Raw genomic sequence first — 12,145 nt, 5'->3', positions numbered from 1 at the left:
TATGTTTGATTGTGCACATGTCATTTCTGTTTCATATAGGCCTACCAGGAATTTTTAATTTGCGTTAATGTTTCTGATTGTTATTACTTTCTCTTGAGATGTTAGCATTTTCGATACCTGTTTGGTAATAAGTTACTGCTATTGCTCTTGGTGAGTACAATCCTAGTAAATGACAGCGTGGGCCACACAAGCCACATTATGAAATCACTTCCCAGTATCATATGAGGATCTAAGATTAGAGAAAAGATTGTAATTGAAAGAGAGCCTTTGATTCAACCAAGAAGGGAAGTGAGTATGGGTGCAAGGTTCGAGTAGCCCTATTACTTGTTTATTTTGGTTATGGGGAAAATTCAGCACTATGACTGTCAAGACATCTAATATAGTTTGCATTCTTTGATGAATAGTTACAGTATTCACCCACAGTTTACCTTGAGGAAGGATAGTAGTTAACAGATGCAATGCGTTTTCACCAGACATGGCAAAGACAGCTTCTGAATGGGCATGTAATTCTTTCACAAAAAAGAATTGCTCAGTCATGAAGTAAACCCCTTCTGAACCACTTCAAACAGTTTTTGTTGGTCCCATTTATGGGAATAAAAAGTTACTCATTAACTGAAACAGTCTGTAAATTCCTTGTTGTCCAAATGAATAACGAACTGAAATGGTAGAGTAGCAGACCATGAGGATCATTCTGTCCTGTTTTGCATCTAGAACTTCCTCCACAGCACCATATTCATCTTGCGGCAAAAACACTAGTGTATTTTATATACTTTCTCGTTACTGTTTCAGTGATAGTGTTCTTGGATAACATGCCCTACATTAATAACATACATGTATTCTGTAAAAGTGACCAGTAAGAACACTGCATATTGTAGATAATTAAACAGGTTGCAGATGCCATGTACAAAAAAATTAATTAATTCATTCATTTTTCAATCATTGTGTTCTGTAGATCTGATCAAGGAGGAGACAATTCAGGTATATGGAACAAATCAAGGTATAAATTAATATGACTTTAAAATTGTAGAAATTTAATTTATAAATTTATTTACGTGCCTACCAATCTATTTAATTAATTAATTAATTAATTAATCTGTACACAGTTTCCTTGCAAGGGTGTAGTCACACAAAATCTATTATATTTATAAATATATTACAGACACATCTTAATTCAGCCAAAACTTAATTAGCCTTACGGGAATACCCAATACCAGTCCAAGAATTCCGTAACATAAGCTGGATATATACAAATACAAATGCTTTATTCACCTTCGAGCACAATTGTATGTAGTCGCAGGAGGGAATGCACAAATGTTGTGGAAATGCACCAATGTTTGAAGCCAGGGCTCCTTCAGCTGGAAGGGTTGAAGGAAAGGAAGAGGGATGAAGGAAAAGGATTGGTGGAGTTTAGGGGGTGGGAAGGGTTATGGAAAAGTCACCTAGAACCTAGGTCAGGGGAAACTCGTGGGCTGCATTGTGATTTTATGTCATTGGTCTCATCCTCTCAGTAATATGAAAACTCATACAATTGAATAAAATGTTCAAAACCACCCTGGACTCACTGTAGGCGAGAGAAAGGCAGAAATCCAAAACCCAAAACTGGGCATACAGTAATACAGAAACTAAAATCCTACAAACAATGTAGTTGAAATTCCACTAAGGAGGTAGGAATATCAATGAGTCTGTTGAAGTGTGTAGCTTAACAATGTTAGTAGGGGAATATGCAGCAAAATAAATTAATATTTATGTAAAAAACCATTCACATGCCACCACATAAGTGTGTGCTAAGAACTGTTCTCATAGAAATTATTACCGATAACTGAAGACTGCAGAAATTCAGATGTTAAAATATGAAATGGTGCACTATTAGCAGAGTAAATATAATAATCATTATCCTACATAAACACAACATACAAATTCTATTTAAGTTGGTCCATGCCAATACAAATGTACTGTCTTTGGTTGCCCTAAAATATAGAGGTAAAGAGTACAGTAACAGCTAAACAACCCTGTGCCACCCACAAAAATTGAACAAAATAATGTACTTAAAAACTGTACAAAAATCTATTACTTTGTGAGAAGTGCCAGCTATGGTCAGTGACTGAAGAGACTTAATTATTCTTTGGCCAACCAGCCGAATTGTGTTTCCATGTTTATTCTTTGCTTTAATATTTTTGACATTTCTCTGTTTATCCAACGTTAAGTGGCAGTTTTTGTGTAATCAAGAAAATAAATAATTATTGCTCAGTATGCTGTGGAGTATATGTACTTGTAGGCCATGCCAAGGGCAGTACCTATAAATGGTGGCTCTGAAAGCACAAAAGGAAACATCAAATTCAATCACTGTGCACAGTGAGAAGAATTCAAGTTATGGTGCTGGACAAGACTGGATGAAAGACCAACTATCACATTTACAAGAAGAACCAGAGCGACAGATTAGGGACCTATAAATGCAGAACATGTCACATAATGACAGGAAGCTGCGTTGACAAACAGTAGGTGTGGCAGATGAAAGAACTGCGGCATCTAATGCAGCCGCTAGTCCAATGATGAAAAACAAGGCCCAGAGCTTCTACTGGAGAAACCTGAACTATGGTTTGTTAAATTAAGAGTTAGTGTTTACACAGAACAATATCACAAATGGCGATACAAAGTTTTCAGTGTTAGTTAACAGCCTTTTCACTCGAATGGTGGATACAGTATCAGATGTCATTTTAAACCTCCTACTTATGATCAGTATAGACACTTGCAGGACATGGTGGTCCAGCACATGGGTAAATCTTTAGACCGACGGATACAGCAAGTCCTACAGTTTGAGTGTATTGGTGCCAGGGAGCCTTCTAAATTCTGGTGGCATCCCCAAAGTGTTGGGGAGGGGGCAGCAATTTCAGATGAGATACTTTGGCATGTGTGACTCGTAGCTGCCATTGTCAGTGAAAATGTTTGTAGACACTTGTGGGACAGACAACATTAGTTCTGTCACTGACACTGACAAGGTACATGCAGTAGTGGAGTAGGTGAGTGATTAGCAATAACACAGGTAGCCAATGACTGCAACACAGTGGATGCTGTGCCTATATGACACAGTCCAAGGCAATCCTTCGAGAAGCAGCTCCACACTGTAAAGTTACAGTTGGTGACAATGTAAAAAGAGTCGTCAGCACTGGAGTCGAACAAGCAAGACAATGGGCAAAGAGGTAAAGTAAAGGAGCATTCATCCAGCCAACAGAAGTAAAGTCCCAATGGGCTAGATCAGAGGTGTCCAGCCCAAATCAAGTACCAATCTGGCCAAAGAAGTGAGCGTCTAGGAAATACGGAAGCGTCCGATCCCGCCCGTCTGCTTTGACCCATGACGTCACAAATATGGCGGAAACAAAAACAAACACACACACTTTCCACAAGAAGCCTAATGACAATAACGGGACAAGGGCGGGAAATGGGGTGTTTTGGGTGGGGGGCAAACTAAATATAAACAAATTTAGACGCCTTGCGTAGCTACAACGTGTAAGTGAAGACAGCCATGCATGAATACCCACCCACCTCCCCAGGGGTCGTAACCCCTTCAACCCATAGAAGATAAAGATGCTTCAGTAGCTGATTAGTGTTTTTTGTCTTTAAAAAAAAAAAATCTCACGGGATAGAACGAACAGTTCAGAAAGATAGATATAATAAACTAAAACAGAAATTGGAGGAAACAGATAATTAAAATAAGTAATAAGTGTTTTTAAATTAAAAAAAAAAAATCTCAAGAGATAGAACGAACAGATCAGAAAAGTAAATAAAATAAGATAAAACAGAACTGGAGACAGCCACACTCAAACCAAACTCCGCGTCGTCATGACGTCACACACGACAACACCCTTAAGTCGCGGGTCAAAGCCGACGCGTGGGATCGGACGCTTCTGTCGACCCAGCGTCTATCACGAAATTGGTAAAAAAATCCATAAAATTATTTTTATGTAAAGTTATGAAAAATTGAATATTTCAAATCTGAAATTGCAGCCTCATGATGCTATTCTCTCATTGGCTTGTACTGTTTTTGTTAAGTATGTTATGTCCAGCCCAAAAATACTCTTCTTCTTCTTCTTCTTCTTCTTTTCTTCTTCTTCTTCTTCCAATGCAGCCCAAGTAAAGTTAAAGGTTGTACACTCCTGGGTTATATGGTCGAGTATGTTGGTACCACAAAATGTTCACCGTTCAGGCCATGCGATGCACATTTCCGTGTACATTACCAAACAACCACAGTGGCCTGCAGTAGGTGCAGCAAGCTATGTAGCTTCACAAGAGCGCCAGAGTATGATCGAAGGGACAGCCATTACATCCACAGACATTGATGGGGGAGTAATAGAAGACAGACAGTGTGTGACACTCAGGACCAGCCAAGTTATTTGATACAATCCTTCTGTGCCCATGGAGACATCTAAACAAGTATGCCTGCTCACGTTGTCATACTGCTTGTATGTGACTGACAGAAACGCAAATCAGTGATATCTGGTTGACTGCTCAGACGTTGGCGGACTTCCATTTAATCAATGTCGTAAAGAGGCAGTTTGTGGAACACTCCACCCAACTGCCACTACCAGCTCGCCCATCACGACTTATTGTGAACGGGAGGCAACATTGGACATAGGTTTCAGGGTTTTCAAATGCATGTTTATACTGGCTGATGTGCACAAGTCAGTTGTAGATGAAATTTCATCTGTTACGCTGGGCTGGGTTACAAGTGAGCACAGCACAAGTTACGTGGAGGGGTGATATGATAATGGGCATGATAGGCAGAAGTGCAAGCACCACAGTTGTTTTACCTGATGATACAGTTAAACTTGAAATGAAGCAAGAGGTTCTAAGTAGAGGGTGTAAGATATTGCACACTACAGTGATATTGCGCGAGTTGCTGGAGTTTGCGGTCGTGTGTCCGTGAGATGTGCTTGCTTGTGTGTATGAATGGTATGTTTTTCTCTTTTGCTGATGAAGGCTGTGGCCGAAAGCTGTATGTAAGTGTCTTTTAATTGTGCCTGTCTCCAACTTAATGCGTCTTCTTTATGGTAAGTAGCCATCTATCTTTTCCTACATTGTTGATATTCCTACCTGGTTTTCGTTATTCGAATGGCATTTAAATATTTTTGTGGGCAGCCAAGTTACCTGAAGATCACCTCAAAGCAGTATTTGATGGGTTAAAGAAATTTGGGCTTGTGGTAAAAGAAGCAAAATGGGTTCTTCGCCAAAACCAGATGATGTTTCGCAGTCATGTGCTACCAGCAGATGATATCCACTCGCTCAAGGAGGTGGTGAGCGCCTTACAAATCATTCCTTAGCTGACCTGGGGGCAGTGGAGATGCAGGTGCCGCTGACATATGCACTAGCAGGTAACTACACTATGTGTAAATAGCCCCTACTGTGGACACACACCATACAACAATCCTTCAAAAAGTTAAGAGCTAGTTTACAAATAGCAGTACTGTTATCTCACCCAGTTCACAGAGTGCTGTTGGCGATTGTCGTAGATGCCACACAATTGGCTATAGCTGCAGCACTCCGTCAAAATGCAGTGGGCAGTAGGAAGTCTTCAGGGTTTTCTCCTGAAAGCTATTGGAAGCACAGACTAAGTGGACTGCATATGATTTGGAATTTCTGACCATTTATGAAGCCATACGACCCTTCTGACCATATGTTGGAGCTCAGCCATTTATTATGTGCATCAATCATACATTGATGATGTTCACTTTCCAAGGCATGAAAGAAGGTTGTTCTCAGTATTTCTGCCAGCTGCATTTTATCTGACAATTTACTATCAATATAAGGCACATTAAAGAGGCAGAGAACGTATTGGCCGATTCCCTCCCTTTCCTCAGGGATCTGTGCAATTTCTGCCATGTGATAAATTACAACCAATGGAGAGTGTAGCAAACTACAGATGAGCAGCTACAACAGTCGCTACAAAGCAAACCAGCATATCTTAAACTCAAGCAAGTGCAGTCAGTGGGCAGGAAAGACCTTATTTCGTGTGATGTGTCCAGGACCCTGCCTAGGCCATCTGTGCCTCAATTGCTGTGAAAATCATCTTCTCACAACATTCACAACCTTGTGTGTTCCAGCATGAACCCCATCGTCAAGCTGATGACTGAGAAATTTGTATGGCTGGGTATGAAGAAAGGTTGCCACCTTTGGACGAGGGCGTGTTAAAGATGTGAAGTTTGCAGACATTTACTTATTTGAGATACATATTCCATAGACCCAGTATGGTGTGATTATGCATGGATGTGGAACGAGTCAAAGCAGATACAATATAGATATCGTACAATACAATACATACTGGTATATTACACATGGTAGATTAATGATTCAAAACTGGTACAGTACAATAATATAATAGAGATAATAAACAATACAATACAAAAATACAATAGTGATGAAAAAACAATACAGATACAGTGACAAAGGAAATAATCTGAATTACTACTCAAATTATTTATTTCTGCTAAGAATTCATCTAAAGAGTAGAAACATTTTTCCAGTAGGAATTCCTTTAGCTTTTTTTTAATAGCATTTTATTTTCTTTTAGACACTTTATATTACTCGGGAGTGCATTAAAGATTTTGTACTTGTGTACTTTACCCCTTTTTGTACCAGAGACAGACTTTTCCGTTCTCAGTGCATATCACCTTTCCGTCTTGTGTTATGATGATGGTATGCCTCATTTGTTTCATATTCAGAGGAATTGAGAAGTGTGAAAGCCATGAGTGAAAGGAGATATTGTGAGGTAGTTGTTAATATACCTAACTGTTTAAAAAGATTGCAACGTTAGGTTCTTGGAGGCACATAAATTCGGACTACTTTTTTCTGGCGTACAGAATCTTTTTTTTGAAAGTGGTGAGTTGCCCCAAGAGATTATTCCATAGCACATCACTGAATGGAAGTAGCCAAAATATGCAGCCTTTGATACGTTGATGTCTCCAATTTTGGAGGTTATTCAGATGTGCAAATGTTGCTGAGCTAAGCTTTTTTGGTGTTTGCTGTATGTGGAATTCCCAGTTGAGCCGGTTATCTATGTGAACACCTATGAACTTTGTGCACTGAACGCTCAGTAACTGTTGGCTCTCGTGTGCAGTGTTAATCTCTTCTGGGCTTATGTAACTGGATTGAAACTGCATGTAATTGGTTTTACTGAGGTTTATTGCTAGAGAATTTGCTATGAACCTGTTCAGAGCATTTGCAAATGCTTGGTTGGCATTTAACTATACGTCAGTGGAGGTTTTGCTGGCTATCACTATACTTGTGTCATCTGCAAACATAGTGATATTGCTAGCAGTGTTTGAGGACAGGGGCAGGTAATTAATATATATAATAAATAGGAGGGAACAAGAATTGACCCTTGTGGAACACCATGATGTACTGTTCTCCAGTCAGACTCTACCTCTCCTACTTGTAGAGTGTTAACACCTAATACTATTTTTTGTTGTCAGTCTTCTAGATATGATCTAAGCCAGTTACCCATTGGTCCACAGATTCCATATTGGGCTGCTTTTCCTAAAAGTATTCTGTGATCGACGCAGTCGAAAGCCTTAGTCAGATCACAGAATATGCCAACGGGTAATTTTTTCTTGTTAAGGCATTCTAAAACGTTATTTGTAAGTGTGTAAATTGCTTCATTTGTAGATATACCTGATCTGAAACCAAATTGTTGTTTACTAATTAGTGCTAATTTTTCAAGGTGATTGACAATCCTGACGTATATTAATTTTTGAAAGACTTTAGAAAATGCTGTTACAAGAGAGACAGGAAGATAGTTGGAAACATCTGTGGGATCACCTTTTTTGTAGAGGGGCTTTACAGTAACATACTTCATTCTGTCAGGGAAGGTACCTTGATTTAGAGAGGCATTGAATATATGAGCTAGAACTTTAGAGAGTTGATTACAACTGGCTTTTAGCAGTTTGCTGGAAGTATTGTCTACACCCAATGAATTTTTACATTTTAGAGAAACTATTTTTTTGCACAGTTACGGGGCCCATACCTATCATGTCTATAGAGTAAGGGAAAAGTTCTTTCAGAGTTTTTATTGCCTTTTCTGAAGAGCCTTTGCATGCTGTTTTCTCAGCAACATTTAAAAAGTGCTCATTAAAGATTCTAGCTACAATATCTTGATTTTGAACTAGCTTACCTTCATTGTTAAGAGCAATATTTTGGGTCTTGGGGTAATTTGCACCAGTCTCATTTCGTGGAGTTATTAATTTTTGAGCACAGATACGTACTTTTTGATTTCTGAATTACTTTGTTCAATGTTTTACAGTATTTTTTATAGTTATTTAAAAGGTTAGGGTCATCTGATTTATTTTTGGGGCAATGTACAACTCTCTCTCTTTTGCATGAAATCCTAATTCCAGTGGTAATCCAAGGCTTGTTGGTGGATTTTTTAGTATGGGTTTTATATATTATTTTTGGGAAGGTACTTTCAAATATTAGAACCACTTCATTACTGATTTGGAATTGGCATTTTCTACATTATACAGGGTGTTACAAAAAGTACAGCCAAACTTTCAGGAAACATTCCTCACACACAAAGAAAGAAAATATGTTATGTGGACATGTGTCCAGAAACGCTTACTTTCCACGTTAGAGCTCATTTTATTACTTCGCTTCAAATCACATTAATCATGGAATGGAAACACACAGCAACAGAACGTACCAGCTGGACTTCAAACACTTTGTTACAGGAAATGTTCAAAATGTCCTCCATTAGCGAGGATACATGCATCCACCCTCCATCGCATGGAATCCCTGATGCAGCCCTGGAGAATGGCGTATTGTATCACAGCCGTCCACAATACGAGCACGAAGAGTCTGTACATTTGGTACCGGGGTTACGTAGACAGGAGCTTTCAAATGCCCCCATAAATAAATGTCAAGAGGGTTGAGGTCAGGAGAGCGTGGAGGCCATGGAATTGGTCCGCCTCTACCAATCCATCGGTCACCGAATCTGTTGTTGAGAAGCGTACGAAAACTTCGACTGAAATGTGCAGGAGCTCCATCGTGCATGAACCACATGTTGTGTCGTACTTGTAAAGGCACATGTTCTAGCAGCACAGGTAGAGTATCCCGTATGAAATCATAACAACGTACTCCATTGAGCGTAGGTGGAAGAAACTAAACTGAGCTCTAACATGGAAATAAAGCGTTTCCAGACACATGTCCACATAACATCTTTTCTTTATTTGTGTGTGAGGAATGTTACCTGAAAGTTTGGCCGCACCTTTTCGTAACACCCTGTATACTGGACCCCAGTCTACATTTTGGAGACATGATTTAAAGATCTCAATAGTTTCATCAGTAGATTTCCTAGTAATTTTCCAGTTGGGACCACTATTAATCTCACAAATACTTGAATTGTTAATGATGAGTCTTTGTCCATCATGATCAGAGAGACCATTCAGGACTTGCCTGACAGCTATATCATCAATCTTGGTTATGTCAATAAATACATTATCAGTTAATGATTTTGTCCGTGAAGTTATTCTGGTGGGAAAATTTACAACAGAAGCAAGATTATATGAGGACATCAAGTTCTCGAGGTCTGTTCTGTCTCAGGAGTTCGTTAGGAAATTTGCATTGAAGTCTCCAACAACTATGACATCTCTACTGAGTTTAAATATGTATATTAAGACAAATGCGCCAGCCAGTGAGAGTTTCCCCCAAGATAACAAGTCGGTTCTGTCACGTGCGTATAGACCTCGTGGGCCTGCTCCCACCATTGGAGGGATATTGTGTTTTGCACCCATGGACAGATATACACTTTGGGCAGAAGCAACTCCTGTTGGGAATATATCACTGAAGATGAGGGCAACACCATTCCTGAGTACACGGATTTCCCATGTCACCACAGACCAAGGATAATAATTTGAGTTTGTTGCTTGAGCTATCTGAATTACCATCCTTCAAGCAATGGAATGGTGGAGCAATGGCATAGGACACTAAAGACCACCATAGTTGCTGGACAGTTGCTCTTCCACTAGTCTCGTTAGAACTTCATTGGGGTGTAGACCAATGAGATGGTTTACAGGAAAGAGTTGCATCTGCAATCAGAGTTTTTTCAGCAAATTATGGAACTGGAACTGCCATATACACAACAACAGGCGAAGCTCCAGAGAGCCACGCTATCCTGTCCTTGGCATGTCGTCACGGGGATTCAAAAAGTGTTCACATATAAAGAAACAAACAATGGAAAAACCAGGATGAAATGTAACAATATTAGAGAAGGAAATTTGCCACTCACCATATAGCGGAGATGCTCAGTCGCGATGGGCACAACAAAAAGAGCTTAGCTTTCGGCCATTAAGGCCTTTGTCAGCAATACACACACACACACACACACACACACACACACACACACACACACACACATGTCTGCAGTCTCAGACTACAATATAAAGAAATTGTGACATGCTGCATATGTGATGTTGCAAATAGATGCTGTGCCCTGCTGTTACAGCCACCATACTTGGGACCTTTCCGAGTACTAAACATAATTAACATAAGCTCTAAATAGCATACAGTGACCAGACTCTAGATTTGTCATGGGAGCGGGTTAAGCAAGCATATGTGTTCAGTGCGGACATGCATAGGCAACAGCAAAAGAGGCCTACACTAGCAGCTTTTACCCCACCTGGCACGGAGACTGTACAGTCAGCACCAGGGATGTAACATCTGTCATTTTTAGGGATGGAGGGAAACTGACAGTACCAAATGGAAAAATTAATCTTTGAACATAGTGGGTGTATATATTGTGTTACGAAAAAACTATCAGTATGCTTGTTAATGCTATTCACACGTAGCTCACTAAATTAAGTAAGTAAATTAGATATTAGAGCTTAATTTTACTTGATTAGATTAGTAGCTTTTAGTGAAATTAATTATTTTCGTCTGTTAATACAGAGTTCTACTTACAATACTTTACTACATGTCGTGCTCTTTGGCAATGAACATTGTTACTTTCTGTGAAGCCAACAGATTTTTTTTTTTTCATCTTTGAATCTAATTTTTCAGGTAATTTATAGAAAGAGTGGCCAAGGAGGCATGTTTTTAACCTTCTTTTGATTTGCTAGAGATCCTTTTCTTGATTTATATTAGGCAGGTGGTTGTTGGACATCTTTAAATCATAGTGTGAAACTCATCACTGAACCACAGGTAAAGAGGCAAAATCCAAATGCACATTATTTTTTTCTACCTCTATATGTACACTCTGTGAACCACTATGAAGTGCATGACAGAGTGTATGTCTTACTGTAAAGTAATAAGGGGATTTTCCCATTCCATCCACATATGAAGTGTGGGGAAAATAATTGTTAAAATGCCTCTGTGTATGCTGTAATTAATCTAATCTTATCCTCATGATCACTCTGGGTGTGCGGTGCAGGAGGTTGTAGTATTTTCATAGAGTCATCATTTAAAGCAGGTTCTTGAAACTTTGTCAGTATATTTTTTCAGGATAATTTCCATCTGTCTTCAAGAGACTGCCAGTTCAGTTATTTCAATGTCTTAGTGACATTCCCCCGTGGGTCAAACAAACATGTGACTATTTGTACTGTCGTTCTCTGTATATGTTTAATATATCCTGCTAGTCTTATTTGGTAAGGGTCCCACACACTTGCGTAATATTCTAATACAGGCTGTACAAGCTATTTTTTAGCAGTCTCCTCTGTAGTCTAATTGCATTTTCCTAGTGTTCTACCAATAAACCGAAGTCTTCTACCTACTTTATCCACACCTGAGCCTATATGCTCATGCCACTTCATGTCCCTACTAAGTGTTACCCCCAAAGTACTCGTATGAGTTTGCAGACTCCAACTGTAGTTCACTAAGATTATATTCATAGGATACTATGTTTTTTGGTTTTGTTAACTGCACATTTTACATTTTTGAACATTTAAAGCAAGCTGCCGATCATTGTACTGCTTTGAAATCTTACCAAGGTCTGCATGAACATTCATTACAGCTTTGTTCAGTTTGTGCTTCATTGTGAATAACTGCATCATCTGCGAAAAGTCTGAGGTTACTATTAATATTGTCCCCATGATCGTTAGTATATAACATGAACAGCAAGGGACTCAACACACTTCCCTGGGGTACACCTGAAGTTATTTCTACATCT

Source organism: Schistocerca americana, chromosome 2 (assembly GCF_021461395.2).
Source record: "Schistocerca americana isolate TAMUIC-IGC-003095 chromosome 2, iqSchAmer2.1, whole genome shotgun sequence".
Classification (NCBI taxonomy): domain Eukaryota; kingdom Metazoa; phylum Arthropoda; class Insecta; order Orthoptera; family Acrididae; genus Schistocerca; species Schistocerca americana.
Note: the sequence above shows the minus strand (reverse complement) of the source record.